This window comes from Lagopus leucura, unplaced genomic scaffold, assembly GCF_019238085.1.
Source record: "Lagopus leucura isolate 7727_CA_CO unplaced genomic scaffold, USGS_WTPT01 Super-Scaffold_100029, whole genome shotgun sequence".
NCBI lineage: Eukaryota > Metazoa > Chordata > Aves > Galliformes > Phasianidae > Lagopus > Lagopus leucura.
Genome location: NW_024962280.1, coordinates 6237342 through 6255043, shown reverse-complemented (window position 1 = coordinate 6255043; position 17702 = coordinate 6237342). Strand labels below are relative to the sequence as shown.

General features: G+C 42.7%; 1 protein-coding gene across 4 annotated transcripts in view; it reads right to left on the bottom strand.

The window, feature by feature from the left end:
- LOC122185370 (calcium-activated potassium channel subunit beta-2) overlaps positions 1-17702 on the bottom strand; it is a 115557-nt gene that overhangs the window by 14139 nt on the left and 83716 nt on the right. The gene's annotated exons all lie outside the window — the stretch shown is intronic.

Genomic DNA, 17702 nt, shown 5'->3' with positions numbered 1-17702 from the left:
GGGAAGAGTGATAGTTTTTGTCACTGCCCACCCAGTGCAGCAGACCAAGTTACACCCAGATCTGCCGTGGCTGTGCCCGGGAGGGATTATTTGATAAACTTGAGCTGAGATGTAAAGTAGTGAGAATGGCAAATTGGCAGAGGGAATGAAGGATAAATTTTGTTTGCCCCCCTGGTAAAATATGCTCCACAGTTTGCAGGCTTTGCACCATGAACAAGAAATCATTGGCAGTTTAAGAAAAGGTAATAGCTGCATCCAATGTTATGGCGGCATTTTGTTGGGAGAAAGTGGCTGTTTAAGCAAATGCATGCTTATTGCAATTTATTGGCTACACAATGGCCCTCAGTGAGATGAGGTTTTCAGGAAAGGTGTCTGAATGAGGCAGAAGTATGAGACATAAATGCAGTGTTTTATGGAATTGTATCTGATGTGACAAAGATGTCTTTTCCCACAGAAAAATTACTGTCTCAAAACCATTTGGCCAGATCGGGTAGAGCTTTCTCTGAAGCTAAAGAAGTATGATTTGCTTGATATTTCAACCTGGGCTTCAGGGATTTTTCTTCCAATATCACTTTTCAAGAGATTTCTCTAACATCCCACAGAATAAGCTCCTGCCTGGGGCTTCTGTGTTTCACAGGGGCATCAGACAGGTGATGCCTTCTCCAGTCTCAGAGGTTTCATTTCAACTTTAACCCTTTACTGCAATTAGATCTCACAAATGTGAAGTACAGCACCACATGGACCTCAGGAAGTATTTCTCTTTTGTCTGGACCTGCAGAACTGCCCTGATTTAAGGCATATTTGCTATATCTAGTCCTAGAAGATTGTGGATACCGTGGATTAATTGAATATGAATAACTATCCTTACGGATTGCAGTTAAATAATTGCATAAATAATATGGATATTGCCAGTGGAGCTTCCATTCCCCTCACAACTTCTCCAAATCTGCTCATCTGAGTGCAGTGAAGTTGGCTATAATCTCCATTTCTGGAGATCGGGCCATACAGATTCACTGTATTTCACGTTACTTCTTTCTCACATTACTTTGTGCTTTCAGGTGTTTGTGAGAAAAGTTTAAGAAAAAAATGAAATATGAGGGATTTTGAATGCTTTAATGCAGGAGTTCATACACTGGAACTCACTGAAAAATACACCCAGCTGTTGATGCTGCCATCAGAGAAGGCACTTGAACTCCTCAGTGCTCCTTTCCTGGAAAAGTCTGTAATGCCACTATGTACGTAAACACGCTGATTTCAATATTTGCATAGCAATGAACCTTGGGAGAATACTGAAATCCAGCTGAGGTGGCTGCAGGGAAAGACAGGCATGGCAGGGAGCCAGAATCCATATGTACACAGATGGGCTGCTGGGTGACATGGCTGAGTACTATCTGGCATGGCTTTGTGCTGCATTCATGCACAGTAAACTGGACAAGAAAGTGGTTCCAAAGAAGGGAGGCAATGGAAATGGACTCTTCTCTAGTCTTTTCCTCATGTACATGGTCATCGCTGCAGGTCTTTGTGCCAGCAAAACCTCTTTTCTTTCTTACAACCACAGTAGGTAAGTACTGGGGAATCAACAACAAGAAGAAGTCTTTCCTTCCTGTAATAACTGCAGTTTTGAAGGTGAAATAGCATCTATCAGCCACCAGCTAAGAAGTGTTTTTATAGGGATCACGGACATAAATTTGTGTTGTGAGATATTGGGTCTAATCCTACTCTGGTGTTTCTGCACTGAGCAGTTCAGGAGAGTGCAGAGCATCTACCTGGAGGCCATAATGGCGTCTGGTCTGAGACCTCTGCCAGGCTCAGTCCTGGGGCTCCTTACTGCTGGAAAATAAAACGATGTTTGTATTTACCACTGCTGCCTTGAGGGTACAGGATGGAAAGCCTGGCTGGCTGGACTACTATGTCCTGATTGCTCCCAGAGTTGGTGGTGAGTGCTATCAGAGTCTGTTCCTAATTAGGAAAACCCTGGGCACTCGTTAGAAGAGATCAGCAGCTTCTGCTGCCTGCTTGAGTCTTTGTCCTTCCTGGGCAAGGAGTAGACCCACAAGCTCCAGAGCACATCACAAGAGAGCCAGAGGGTGATGGCTGGCAGTAAGGGGCTGCCCCACTGGGGTGATGCCAGAAGAGAAGAGAGGTGTCCTTCCTCCTCTAACATCAGAGAGATTTCAGAGTCCCTCCTGGCACCGGTGCCTAGAAGCTGACCATATGTGATGGTGTTAATGCTGCCTGCTTCATTAGCTGGGCAATCTGAGCTAACGGTCACTGTTTAACACACAATTGCACACTTAATCTTGTGTAAAATCCTAACTCTGATGACATCATGGAAGCTACTCCAGAAGTCAGATGGAAGTCGCTAAATTTGTGTCTCCTTTAGGCAAAGGTTAGCTCTACGGTGCAACATCTGCTGTTTCCTACTCACAGCTATGCAGTTAACTGCTAAGCTGAGATTCTCCTGTCTGCATCCAGAGATGACCCTGGGGAGTTTGCTAATCCTGGTATGGAAGTAATGTAAGAGCTAGAATCAGAACAAAAACAGAGCCTGAAACATCCAGCTCCCAGGTATGGCCCATTGCAATGTGAAGGGGTAGATGGAAGTGGGGTTGCACCAGGGAGAGCTTGGGGAAAAATCCAGTGGGGTTGTTAAAATTGAGCAGATCAGCACCAAACTGGCAATTCTCACGTTGTGACACTATTCATGGAGCAATGTTTCCTCAAAATACTTCTTTTCCCTGCAGGGCCCAGTGCCTGCTTGCCTGAATTCCACTTATCTGTGGCCAGAGCAGAAGAACAGCCAGCATGGACTAAGAGGAAAAGCAATAAGTTAACTTATAAAAGAAATGCATTCACATTAGTGGAAGACAGTTACCACTTAGGGAACATTTAACGCCCTGCCAGCAGCAACACTAAATCGTGAAGCAGCAACAGCGATATCAAACGGTGTATTTCTGCCTCGTGACCAGACCTTGCTGTACTGTGAGCTAATGAGCACGGTGTGGGACAGAATGACATAAATAACTGCTCTTGTTGGAGTATCCCAGGAGCTCCGGCTGCACTCAGTGACTAATCCAGCCAGTAAACGACCTTGAATTTGGGGTTCCTCATTACGGCAAGGGAAAACTGGACAATGGGGAGCTGGTGCTAATGTACTAATGAGTTCAGGAAGACTGATCGCTAATGATGCTGCATTAATGATTTCACCTCTATTTCTGGCCTTTCTCCTAAATCTCCCTTGAGCTGAGGGCTGAGCATCCCACTTGGTTTTTGAGTTAAAGGAGGATCGTGCCTGGGACAGATCTCACTGCACTCCACTGGCACAAATGTGGCTAAGATGCTCCATGTCCCAAGGAGAAAGATGAGACTGCTAGATACGACTGAAGCCATCACATGGGTGTAACTTAGCTATGTGCAGAATACAGGGGCTTATGGTTTGTTTTCGAAGACAAACTTCTTTTAACTTCAGGTCATCCCTTATAATTATTAAATCCTTCTGCCCAGTATTACACATTAGTCAAAGGGATGTTCAGAAAATTTGAGTCATAATTCTTTACTACATGATGACATCCAGTACATACTCACTTCTAAATTAAATATTCCAAGGTAACCTCTAAATCATCCAGATTTGCATGTCATGATCTTTTTTTCTCCAGTACTGATTTTATGTTTTGTGGAAAAAATTTCAAGCCTTATTGTTCAATTTTTTCTTTAAGCCCTCAGGTTCTTTCCTACCTGGCTCCAAGAGCTACCTGCCTGTTATGAGTCTAGGTAGTCCACTACCTATAGAGCAGACTTTATACTTCTGCTTATCTTTTTGACTTCCTTCTTTTTCCCCAAAGCCTCTTCCTATCCATTTCTATCTCCATGATAACTTGTTTCATCCCAGGTGACTTAGCTGATCAAAATGACCACTTTTTGAAGAAATTCTTGCATACGCAGATCAGCTACAAGAGAGGGAGCTGCTGCTTGTTGCTGCAAATAAGAGTCACATCCTTTCTTCTTTGGTGACCTTCTGGGCCACCTCCAAGAGCCCTGAGAATGTGGCTCAGCTTCCCCATTCACCCAAAGGCTGTGCCAGTCCCCCTGCTCTACCTGGCAGAGGCCACCTTCAGCTGGCAGAGTGAAAAACCAGAAAAGCTTCTCCCATGTTTTGGTGCTGCTGGGTTTGTAATCAAAGCACGAGGCAATGCCTCTCTTGGCACATTGCAGTTGCTGGGGATAATTGTCCCCTTTGCCTGTCAGGGCTCTGCAGACATTTTTAGCTTTCTGTGCTTCGTCAGTTGTAAATTAATTTGAATCTATGTAGAAAGTGACACGTTGGACAAGTACTGTATCATCTCTGTTGTTCACCTGTAACATGGACTGGCTTTGGGAGGATGTGCAGCAAGGTCAAGTGCTGGGTCACAAACCCCACGTTGGAGAGCAGAGGCAGTGGCAGGTCCCATCAGCAGGGACGTCCCCTCCAGCTCTGTGCAGCTATGCCTCAGTGTCACACTCTTCCAGAAAAAAATCTGGTCTGAGAAGTGCATGGTTTTTAAACATCCCTGAAGAGATCTTTCAATTGAGGAAGGCAGCACTAAAACCCTGTTAAAACCCTCCCTGTGTGGGAACACAAAGAATGGGTGACAGGGAGGGCACCAGCTGCCACAAAGGAAGAGTGGGTTGGAGAGTGCTGTGGTTGGGAAGAGGGGTGAAAGCAGGGAGAGATGAATAACCATAAGGCAGCACCCCAAGGAAAAGCAGAAACAGCTAGAGCAGATAGGTTGAGAGTGGCTTTTCTCTCACCTAAATCCTTGAGTGGCTCAATCATTTTTATCTCCTTTGAGTCCAACCCTGTGCCATCGAGAGCACCACTCAGAATAAAGCGAAGGCAGAGGCAATGCTGAAAGGACAGCCCAGTGGGAGCTGAATGCTCTGTCACTATTTATTTTTGAGTCCACATTTGGATTAGCTGTAAAGAGCTGTGTGGATAAGCAAGCAGGCAATTACAGCTGGGACATGCTGCTCATGAATGGAAATGGCTCCAATCTGCTCGGGACATATTGAAATTCTAATTCAGTTAGATTCCTTTAGTTACAGCGTGCATCACAAGCACTAAAAGCGATCGGATTAAAAAATAAATACAAGTCGTATGCTGTCTTTGGTCTGCCTTCACTGTTCTCCTTTCTCCCCCTTTCCTCCCCTATGTTAGCTGTTGTTTGACTTTATTTTCTGTGGCAAAATAGAGTGGTCTGCATTGAATAGCTTGTTAATTTTTATGAGAGTCTGGCAGTCTGCAGCTGGCTGAATGTGCTCACTGCTAACGGGTAGACAAATCCAGAGAATAACTGAGGTTTCACGTGTCGTGTCTTGCTAAAGGCCATTACTCAGTGGTGTTTGCATTACTGCAAAAGTGCAGGTGCAAAACCGAGGTACAGAGCAAGGAGACTGTTTGTACAACTAAGGAATGGCCTTGATGGGGAAAGGGAGATTTAATAATTCCGGGATACAGACACAACTGAGGCATGGAGCTGTGAAGTAAGCATCTCTATGGCAAAGCCAAACACCCAGTTCTGATCTCACAAGCAACCTTCCTAGTTTTCTTAGTACAAGAGGGTAAATTCTTGCAGGATAAATACTCTGTTATTTCTCATCTTTTCAGAACACATACCTCACCACCCGTAGCCATTTGTTACTTGAATACAATCAGCTGTTGCAATCAGCTTCACCAAGTAGAATTTTGCATGCAAACACCACAGAAGGATACTGGAAATAATTTTTCATGCATTAATTTCATATAATTTCCACTTTATGTGTCTATATTCTATATTCCACAGAGGAATTCTATAGAGGAAGCTGCCTATTGGCTTTGGAGCCTAAGTCATGGGCAACACAGCTTCATCTCCATAGACTGCTGAACTTCTTTTATGTTTGCTTTGCCCACTGGTAGGGGTCTCCAGGTCCCTTGATACAGACAGAAACCTCCTGTCTAAGTGGAAGAAACAAAGTAAAATCCTAATTTTTGCAGGAAAGGTGCATGAGCCAGAGAACAATTTCCAGAAGAAGAACAGGGAAGCATTTCTGATGGATTCATTTTCACATACCAAATCCAGCCTGGGGAAAAAGACTGAGAGAAAGTTACACATGAAATGGGATACAATAAGACGGAAGACTAGAAAGACAGGGAATGTAACATGAGGTAAGAACAACGTGCTCACAAAGAAGAGAGTAGAAATGTCTACGTGTTCCACAAAAGTAGTCACAAAACCTACTGAAGTAGTGGAATGAAATGGACAGGAAAGCTGGTGGAGTGAAGTGAGTCAAATGACTACTGAGATGAGGCTGATGAGCTGTGTTTGGTGCCGTAAAAATCACTGTAAGAACCAAATCACCTGCTTTGTGGGTGAGTTCGGAGCATGATATGCTGGATGGTACAAATGCAGACATAGCCTCCTTAAAACACCAATAGATTGGGAGCTTATGAGTCTCTGTATAGATGTGTTCTTGTAATATACTTTTTAGCATAAAACCAATTTTTCTTGAGAGTCAGGAAAAAAAGATGATGAGAAAGAACAAAAGCAAAGTCTCTATAAGAGGGAACAGTGTGCCTATGCCCTCTATGCAGTTTTGAAACAACAAAGAGAACAAAATCTCTGCAGTCCTCTGAGGCCAGCAGTGCTCTGAACAGTGAAAGGGCCACGTCCCCAAAACAAAAGCCCAATGTATTTTGGTCTAGAAGTGAAAACAATGGCAAGAACAGGCACAGATGCTTCTGTTCCTCATATGGCAATAATCTATATTAATTACAGCAAGCGTCCAGCTTCGAGCAATGTCACTGCAGTGCTATTAATGTTCGAGAGTATTGAGTTTCTAAGGAAGTGAATGTCTTTTTCTCTCCCTAATCATGATTACTTGGTTTAGTACTTGAGCTAAGCTGTTATTTAACCAAGATAAATGGGTATTTCCAAAACCAGCCTGTTAACACTATGCATCACATTATTACTCTTCTCTAGAATTTCTTGTCTTGTTTGCTGTTTTACATAGCTGCTAAACACAAATAACAATAAGGAGGAACTGTGCAGAATTTCTTAAGGATTAAAGATTAAAAAAAAATTAATAAATCTGATTTTGACTCATTACTTCCATCTATAGTGATAATATCTCTCCTCAACCAGCCTAACATAATGTTTTCCCTTCTACCATTTCGCTCCCTTGAAACATGAGCGTTCACATCACTTTTCTGCAGACACCGCCAGCCTGGCTGACTAATATTTGTTGCTTTCTATTTGGAATCTCTCTGTCATTTAAGCTTATGTGCCAACACTGTAGGTTAACATTCAGAAGACCAGATGGGGAATTAGAGGCACAACTTCTGTCAGAAATAATGGGGCTTCTGTGCTTCGTTTCCCTTAGGGCATGGGGAATGTTTCTCTTTTCAATAGCTCTTAAGTGTGCATCCAAGGCATGTTAGAGGCCTGCCCAGAGTGCCACACAGCTGGCATAATTCCCCAGTTTTCTTTGGTGGGACCTCCATCGCTTAGCCAGGTCTCACCCAGCTTCTCCCACACACCTGAATGCCTCTGCTGAGCCTCTGCTGAAGGAAACAGCGCTGTAAACCGAGATGTGCTTTCCCTACTTTCTAGGGAAACTTCAAAACTGCTTCTTTATTTTCACCCTTTTTGAAGATTTTATTAAATTTCCTGCCTTTGTCTCTCCTAAGAATCCCTGAAGCCCGGTAATCAAATGGATTGCATTCAAATAAAAATGAAAAAAAGCTGTATTTTACATCACAGCAGCACAGCACCTTTTTTTTTAAAATTATTTCATTATTATTATTATTATTTTGAACTCATGACCAAGAATGCAACTAAGGTAGGTTTAATCCAAGATGTTTCTCATAAACGGGTTCTCATCAGATTCTGCTTGTTTCTAAAAGCTAGTATTTGAATTCCTCAAACTATGTAGGTCAGTTTAAGCAAAGATACCTGTGGGAAAGGTCACTGAGCCATTAGCTAGCACCCTGCAGCTGGCCCTGCTGCAACACTGATGTGCCTCACTGTAATACAGCATAGGAAGTAAATAAAAGCTGATCATCTCCCTCCTAATGTGTTCAGAGGGCTTTTCTCCTGTATTAATTTGATAGTAGTAATCCAATTACAGCAAACGTCTTCAGAGGCTGTTGTAATGTGGACTGCAGTTTTACTTCATAAGATGTAACTCTCACTCCCAGCTGCTCCTCTCTCTTACATTGGAAATACTGTTGTGAATTTCCCATTTCAATGTTTTTATTCTTTGAAAGCTGGTGTAAAAACTTAATGAAGCCTATCAGTTCAGTTCAGTGCTCCTTGGTATGTACTTCAGAAGAGACTGGGTACGCGATTCTCCTCCTACATCAGTGAGATCAGGAGCTGAATGCAGAAGGAATCAAGGAGTAGGGCAATGGCACAGAACTTGTCAGCACCAGAGCAAATGCATTTCTTCAATTTGTTTTGTTCTTTTGGGACCACAGCCTTGGTCCAATCCCCAGCTGGACTAACACTGGAAGTTTTTGTGGAATAACACCTTAAGCTGGAAGGAGGTTCTAGAATCTAAACAGAATCCTTGCTGAAAGAGTGCTCAAAAACTCAGTTTTGACCTTTATGCAAGCCAAAAAAGAGTGTCTGTAAGGATTCAAAAATCGATGTAGAATATTTTGTCCTGTAGTAAGTTTGTGATTTCTTCACAGTGTTTGTATTTCTACCTTTTGCCACACTGGAAATTTGAGTCAAATGTTCAATCAAAGTTGAGCATTTTATCACCCTTCTGCTCAAATACCTGCTTAAAAGGTAAAAACAGCAGCTCTATAAGTGGTAGATGTATTAAGACAAGGAAAATCAATCTTTTGCACTGTATATAAGGTAATATTTTTAAATTATATATCTATTTTAATATCCTGGTGGAGCCATGTGCTATGAGAACACGTTACCATCAAAAATGGTCTGCCATCAACACCTCACAGCTGTAGGAAAACACGGCTACTTGAGTACTTTGGCTGCCATAGTGCTCCACAGTGAGATCTGTCTGCTGGTGGGAGGTTCGGAGCTCACAGCAGGAGCTTTGCTATCAAACCCATTTGCCAAGTGGGAACTGGCAATTCAGTTCCTCTCCCTTGGGTGCAGAGAACAGCAGTATCTATTTAATCTGGAGTTTAGAAAGCTGGAACAGAATTGGAGAGATCGTTGCCCAGAACCTTTCCATCTTCCATTTATACCTCGAGGAATGTTTTTCTTCACCATTGCATTCAAAGCTCTCACTTCACTCACTGCTGCTGCAGCAATGTGTTTTTGGTAGCCAGCTCCTTCTGGAGTTTTCAGGCTGGCCCTGCTGTGAAAATCAACAGAGTGTGGCAGAAATGCTCATCCAAACCATTGCTACCATCGGCCCTACCCTAGGATACACCACCAGTGTTAAGAATTATTAGGAATACACCTGGTTCTGGTTCTGCAGGTTTTGATGCTCAGAATTAAATCCCTGAGGTATGCAAGCACTGAGCACTGGCCACTGAGCAATGATATCTGTGTGCATGTTAGAATCATAGAATCACTAAGGTTGGAAAAGACCACTAACATTAACTAGTCCAGCCACCCACCTACAACAATACTGCCCACTAACCATGCTCCTATGTACCACATCTCCATGGTTCTTGAACACCTCCAGGGATGTTGTTTCCACCTCCTCCCTGGGCAGCCTGTTCTAGTGCCTGAGCACTCTTTTGGAGAACAAATTTTTCCTAACTGTTCTCACTCCACATCATTTGCAGTAAACGCAAAGCAGTCAACCGAGCTGGAACGTCAGGCTGGCTCCAGAACTGCCCTGTCCTTGGTCACCCCCCAAAGAGCATAATTCCAAACATTGCCCTGCAGTAACAGATTATTTCCTGTGGCATCTGCACTGCCACTTCCATGAAAAACACAGAGCTGATCTAGGAATAGTTAATTTGGGTGTTGTAATACAATCAAGGTGAAAAGCAGCACTGGAAGACTGCCTGTGGATTTCAGAGTCCCCATAGTTAAATTAAATGTCATCATACTACATGTGGCTGCTGATTTCAGGTTTGCTAATTTGTAAAACAATGTGAAGAACATGCTGCAATTGAGAGCGGAGCAGCTGAATTATAGGTACTTATACAGCACAGTAGGGATATGAATTCTCTTTATTGCACAAACCTGTCTCTAATTAATAGAAATAGTAACATTTTCTTGCTCTGCTTTCATTAATTCAGACCTATAGCTTTGGAAGACTGGATTGGGCTAGGAATTGTTTTGGGTTTTTTTTGGAAGAACAGGACAGAACCACAGGACTTCCTTGACTTTTCAGCATGAGTCCTGATCTCCTCCAATGTGCAAGGAGCAAAATTACTAGCAGAGCCCTGCTGTGTGTAACAAACCATCTGTCACCATAATTGTAGCTTTATTTTTTTCCCCCATACTTCTGGGAGAAAAGACCTAAACTTCCCCAGCTGTCTGAACTGAGCATTATGAAATGTATTTTAGAACTTTGAGAAACAGCCACAGCACGTCCAAAGCCTGCTTAAACCCCAGCAGCCCTCCACTGGCGCTGGCACCTGCTGATAAAAACTGGCTTCGGGCTTTACCTAACAAGCTGCAAACGATCTGAACAGCCATGACTCCTTCAAAGGGAGTTTTATAGGCCTTTCCTCTTCTCTGAGGAAGCATAAACATATCAAGCCCTCACATTATGCTTTATTTATCTCAGCGGAATGGCATGATATTGTTCCCACAGAAGCACTGGTAATACTTTACCAAAGCAGACCGGAGGGAATGGCACGAGGAGCTGAGGCATGAGTTGGTTTAGCCATTGGTGGTGAACACTGAAATATAGCATTGGCTTCAGCCTGGGTGTATTTTATTATTTTGGGTGTTTCAAGGACTAAAAGCAAGGGCTCTCTAGAAGGGTGATGGAAAATTGTGAAAGCTAAATAGCTACATGAGGGGCAAAGGACTTCACTTTGCCTGGCAGAATGCTTTGCCCCAGTGGGGACAGCAGCCATGTCCCTCTCAGGGTCAGAGGCATGGAAATGTATGGCAGGCAGGACTTTCTTCCCAATGGCTCATTGAAAAAATATTAATCTTCATAGCTTTCTTACATGAAGTACATACTGACCATTGAACTGCTCTAAGAAGGGCCTTTCATTGATATGACTCCTTAGCCAAGCGTAATGCAATTAAACGATTGGATTTCATTAAGCATATTGACAGGGTGTCAGTGACGATTTCCATTCCTCCCATTATTTCTATAAATAAAGTCATCTGCCATAATCAGAAAATATAACGTGCTAAGACCTCCATTAATTCTTCCCCATACTAATCTGAGAGCTGGGCAGATGTTTATTAATACCTTGTTACACCGCATTCATCAGCTGTTTCCAAAAATAGAAAGGCTGAGACCTGATCTCTTGCTGAAGGTTAAATGAGAACAGATCTGCCTAAATCTAGACTTCTGATAAACTTTTTGGCAATATTTTTGTTATTTATCAAAATATTTCTTAAACTTCTACCCTTTCCCTCTTTTCAGTGTGCTTTGGACTACATGTGAAGCTCAACGGTGCTCCAATCCCTCCAGCATGGAATTCCTTTAGCAGAGGTCTTGAAGTTTCTTTGGATTTCCATGGAGCTGAATGACATCAGCCTGTGACCTTCCCAGGTATTTAGAGAGAAGAAGTGTCCAGGTCCACTCCATTTAGTTCTGGGCCCTTGCTGGAAACTGCCAGTGGGTTCTTGTGGATCGGTGTGAGAAACAGAAAGAAAGGGTGGATATGCACTGAGCTGTGAGGGTGCTGGGGCTTACCTGTGGGTTGCCATGCATCCCTCTGGGTTCCTAGAGGCAGGTTTTGGAGCTGATTAAACTTCAGCTCCAAGTCATTTCCCACTGTCACCTGTGCTGGCTCTTCTACTCCACAGTTTACTTTGTGAAAGTACTTTTGTCCTGTTCTTTAGAATTTTGTGCTCAATAACCTTAGGTCACTTTCTGATCTTCCTCTCCTTTCCTATTTGTCTAGCTCTTTCTTTCTCTGTCCCCACTCTATTTTCCTCAATATCACCTGGGGCTGATCCATTTACTGACAGGGTTGGTGCAAGCCAATGCGTTTCCATCCAAGTTATATCAGCAAAAAAACTGTCCTGTGACCTCTGTGACCACTGCAGATGCTTATCTTTTGTGCACAGTGCCCATGGCTACAGGCTTGTATCAAGAGAGCTCTGAGGTTCAGGCTGAAGCCAGCCCCCTGCTTGGTCACGCTCCCAGTGTGCTCAGGCTGCCTACAGGGACTGGAGGCACCTGATTTCTGGGCTGAGCCAAATCAGGTACAAACAATGCTGATTCACATCAGCTGTTCATAGAAACAGAACATAAGATATATGTCTGTCTTACTGCACTGAGACTGCAGTTGGGCCATTTTCATTATTTTGTGAAAAGCTGAATCTTGCTGACAGAACTTTGTGAACTTCTCCCGAAGGACCTAGCCTCTCAGGTTAAAATGGAGTTGCTTTTTTTTTTTCCCCACTTAAATGATAATTATTGTAAATTTCTTTTTTTTTTTGCAAACTCTTAATATTTTCAAGTACACTAATAAGGCTGAGATGAAACTGTGTATGTCTTATGACCTTTTCTTCTCTGAATACTGAGCAGTTTCACTTCCATATTTAAAGCCAGACAATGTGTGGCTCTTCTCATGACTGAGATTTACTTTCAATGATAAGATGTAATGCTCTGAAATGGGTTCGGTAGCTCTTGGTTGGAACCTGTTTTGGTGTGTTTTGGCCACCCTTGAAACAAAACTAGAGTGTGTTGAGAGTTGCTCAGGGCTGGGGCTGGCCTCTTCTTGCTGCTACATCCAGCAGCAACAGCTGGTGGGGCTCTTGGTCTTCATCATGCCTTAAAGAATAATTTGAATAACAATAATTTCAAGAGAGGTCAGCACACTACAATGGTGGATAGGCATGACCCAAAGCCTAACAGGTGGCCATCAGTCCAAATCCTAGATTGATGAACTGGCTGATGGGAATTTTGAAGTACAAGTGGTGTTGGCCAGCACAACCTATCGTGCCACTACCTCACCCCTTGCCATCCCAGTGTCAGAGATAGCAAGGCAGATGAAAAATGGCTCATCAAACCAACAAACAGGATCTGCATCAAAACTTTTCTGGATCTCAGGAAAAAGGAAGTGGGTGCAAAACTATACTGCTTGAACCTTGAACAGATGTAGGTGACTATTCATGCTGCTGCTGTTCTCTCTCCTGACTTGATTTCAATAGTACTCAAACCTTTAATTTGACAAATTCATTTGAAAGTTCTGTAAGAAAAATCAAATAAAAAATCTTATTCTGCTTCCACTGCTTTCTAGCTCCTGCTCTCCTCCTTAGAGCTGGATGCTACTTATTTTGTCTGTCATCTCTAAAATTATCCACTTACTTTTAGCACTCTCTTCCCCTTTCCTGGTACTGCTTTTGCAGAAATGAACGTAAGCACCTATTCTTTGGGTCAGCATTTCAATTAGTTTTAAATTGCACATTTCTATTTCCTAGGTCCTTACTTATTTATTATTATTTCTATTGAGTCTTTTTCTGAGTGTTTGCATTGATTCTGATAAATCTGTTGGATGCTTGTCTCTATAAACAGATCAATATCTTTTGGACTGCGCTTTCTGAAGCAGTAGATCGAGAGGCTTGCTTCTAACTTGAAAGCCTCTGTATGTAATTTATTAATATATCCATCCGTTACAAATGTAAGATTCGTAAAATAACTTCAACCCAGTTAAAAATAAGTGGATTTCTTCATGGACAGTCCTATTTAGCAGTTGCCAGTCTTACACCTTTTTACTTTACAGACTCCCTCAGTCCATTAAGGGAACTGATACTACGTGTGTCGTGACAAAGTTCTTTCCAGAGCTGACGGGGTTGGGATAATTACTGGCCTTGTTAATTATGGGTCCCAGCAGACAAGAAGCATTGTGGGCACCTCCAAGGGATACAGCTAACCCCTTGGGATCTAAAAGAAGTAATTTGACTGGAACAGATCTCCCATCTCAAATGGTAAATGCTCCCTTCTCCTAAACTACAGGAGAAAAAACAACAAAACAACTCTACATCCTTTAAACTGATACTGAATTGAAACTGGGCACAAGCCAAGAGTTTCATTTTTTTTCCTAGCTTGTTCAAAAAAGACCTGTTTGCACTGTCTTTCTCTAAGCCTATTTTGGGCTAAATAAGAAAATGCAGTTCCACAAAATCTCTGTGTGAAGCCAGCAGAAACACCGTAAGATAATAGTGCTGCAAGATAAGGGGGATTAAGATTACCTCTGGGCTTTTTTAAGAAATAAAGGGTGAAAAAGTTAATGGAATGCTCAAATGGGAGATGTTGCTGGGACCTGCAAAAAGTGATAGACTGAGATAGCTTGGCGCACAGTAGGTGCTTTGTGTGGAAGACTGTTACATGGCCAGCCTTTTCCGTGTGGATTGAATTCCACACGGATTATGGCATGGTGCCTTTAGAAGCTATGGGTAACGAAGGTGATAATTTCCAGCTGATGTACACAGTAAAGTGGCTGAAGCACAATGATTTGGCCATTGGCATAATGAGAAATACAATGGCTGGCAATACAATGGCACAACCGTTGCAAGGTGGGCAGTATGTCTCCTGTTGGCTAGAGGATCCCTTGGAGGTTGTGCTGTTTGTTAGCACGGTGGAAGGCTCTGTCTATTGATTACACCTCATTTAGGAAAGTCTAATGGTTGCCTCCCATCCACTTATGATTTTTCTGTGCCAATTTTTTTCTTGCTTAATGCAGGAAAAGGCTCTGGTGCAAACGCAACAGTTCCTCCTGCATTCTGCTTTCTGTTGTGGAAATTAAAGTTGCCTTAATGACTGTGGTGAGTCTGAGTGGAATATTCTACAGAGACAGTAAAGGCCACTGACAATCCAAATGCAGTGGAAGCCTGGTCTGGCTGGAATTGAAGCTGAAGTAATATTTCTATTGTACTTAATGGACATCAGCCTCAGCCTCAGAAGAGTGCACTTCAGATTGAACTTCTCTGCTTTTGCAGAGATCCTATTAGATTTGCAGAGTTGATATTAGATTTGCTGTGTGCTATGAGAACATTATTATTCAGTTAAATTACTTTTTCATTTAATAATACATTCTTTTCTACAAGGATTTTTTTTTAAGTCCTTTCTACCTGTTTGCCTTCAGCTGGTTAGGGAACTCATGCTGGCTTTCTGTCTTGAATTATTGCACAGTGTTGCTCTGCAGAATTAAACAGCTCTCGCCCACTTCTCAAATGAGTGTCTCTGTGCTAAACTTCTTGTCTCCTGGGCAGAGTGTCTCTGTTTTACTGCTGGGATCAAACCAGGAAGACCTTGAGTTACTGGGAAACTTAAATCAAAAGAAAGTCTTGAACCTAAGCGTTTCCTCATACCTGAGCCTTTTCTATTACAGCACGCAGGGAGGCTTTGTGGGCCCATTTCCAATGAAACAGATCTCTGAGCTCCAAACTCTATTATATTATTTGTAGTATTTACATTTGTAATGCTGGCAGTGTACTTAGTGCTTTGTAGAGACACTGGAAGACAAAGTCCCTACCCAAAGAGCTTAATATTCATATTTTATTCAAAATGAAAAGTATTCCTACTTTGAGTCTGTAAGACACCGGATTAAAAAGGCTTTTCTCTGTATGCCTGTATATAGAAATACAGCCCCAAGGGGAGCAAAGGAGGCAGCTGTGAAGGGAAGGGGAGCCAGCACTGCAGTGCACAAAGCAACCAGGAGATATGCTCCCAGGCTGGGATCCTCATGGAACCTTTGTCCCTGTGAGCCCATCTGGGATCAGAAATAAGAATATAATGCACAGTTCCCTAGCCCTGACTGCACAGACTGCACTGTTCCTGATATTTTGTCGCATCATTATTACTTGCTATTTCTATGTAAGCACATGATAGTGATGAAATTATTTCTAAAAATACATTAATTCATTAATAATAGCATTTGAAGAAATCTTTGAGAAAAGCTATGTTCCTCCATGCGGTATACTTGAAGTTCAGTGGAAGAATCATAGAATCATTAAGGCTGGAAAAGACTATTAAGATCACCAAGTCCAACCCCAAACACACCCCACCAGTCCCACTGACCACGTCCCTCAGTGCCACATGTCCATGCTTCTTGAACACCTCCAGAGATGGTGACCCCACCACCTTCCTGGGCAACCTGTTCCAATGAAGTGAAACTAGGCTAACTTTGCCATAACAAACAACAGGAAGAGTGAAGTGGAACAGTGTTCAGGAAGGGAACAGGGAGTGCATCTAATACATATCTGAGCAGAATGCAAATCTACCACTACACACAGGGAGAAGCAGAGCCAAGAGTTTTGGAGCCGTAAGTTCTCCAGCTAGCTGCAGAAGTTCAACGTGTTTCCATGAGTTATATTTGTAAAAACAAGATTGGGATTAGCAAACGAGTAAATTAAACTGGATTTGAGCAAAGAGATTTGAAGGTAGATTTAAGCATTCCAGTCATTGCTGGCTTTGCCTCCAACAATTTTTTTCCTTTGTAAACAGTCCATGAATTGTTACTGGATCTGAAGTTGTTTCCGCTATATGCACTAGAGAGTTTGCAGGGAAATCTGCTGGTGTTATGGAACAGCAGCAAGAACAACCTCTGAAGAGGCATTATGGTTCTGACTTAATGATCTCCCTTTTGTGAAGCACTCATTACAGATACAATTTTTGGGCTTCGCTCCTGGCCACAACACGAGGACCAACACACTCAATGCAAACCTTGCTGAAAATGTCTGTAATAGCCTAAACCCCAATCTGTCCTTCCAGAGTTAATTACTTCCAAAACCTAAGCGAGACGCAAAGAAAACTGCAGGTACCAGCAGGACAAGTGACTCTGGCTATTGGCTGCACAGCAGGAACGTCACCCCATGGCAGCAGGCAGGGAACAAATGTGGGGGACCCTGACGTGCACAACATGCCCAACACCTGCGCTGAGCTCCCTGCCAAATATACTAAGCTAAATCCACCCCCAAACAATGTTATGTTGGTTAATGCAGGAGCTGGGATGCTGACACCAACACGAACCAGAAAGCTCAAAAATGGAGAAAGCACTTAGCATTGGTAAAAGGAAACAGCACATTGTGATGATTTTGTCAGTGTTCTGTCTGTTCCAGAAAGACCCAGACCTGACGTTTTATTGTACTGGGTCTCAAGGAACACTGCAAGGGTGTTAGAGATAGGAAAACAGGTACTGTGCAGTTGACTACTCACCGTGATCGTACCTACTGAGTCACAATTACATCCAAGGCTTCCCTCTCCAGTTTGTGAGGTTAGATCACATTGATTTCATCAACAAGGTCATTTTAGCACCCACACTTAATCCAAAATCTAGGTTGATACTTGTTTAGGTGATTTGCGTAATCTCTTTAAGACAATTAACAAGTGTTGATGTCCTAAGGAGCAATCTCTCCGCCCTCTGTCTGGAGTACGAGGATTTGAGGTCAGAGTTAGGTGAAGGGTCTTTTCAAAGCACTCTGGAAACAAATCAAGTTCTCGAGACCAAGCACTTACAGAGAGAAGATCACAAGTAATTTTGTGTCGCTTTTTGGGTTCAGCCATTTGGCTGCTGTGGAGGCAATCAGAACATGTGGCGCTGGTGCTGGAGCTCTGGT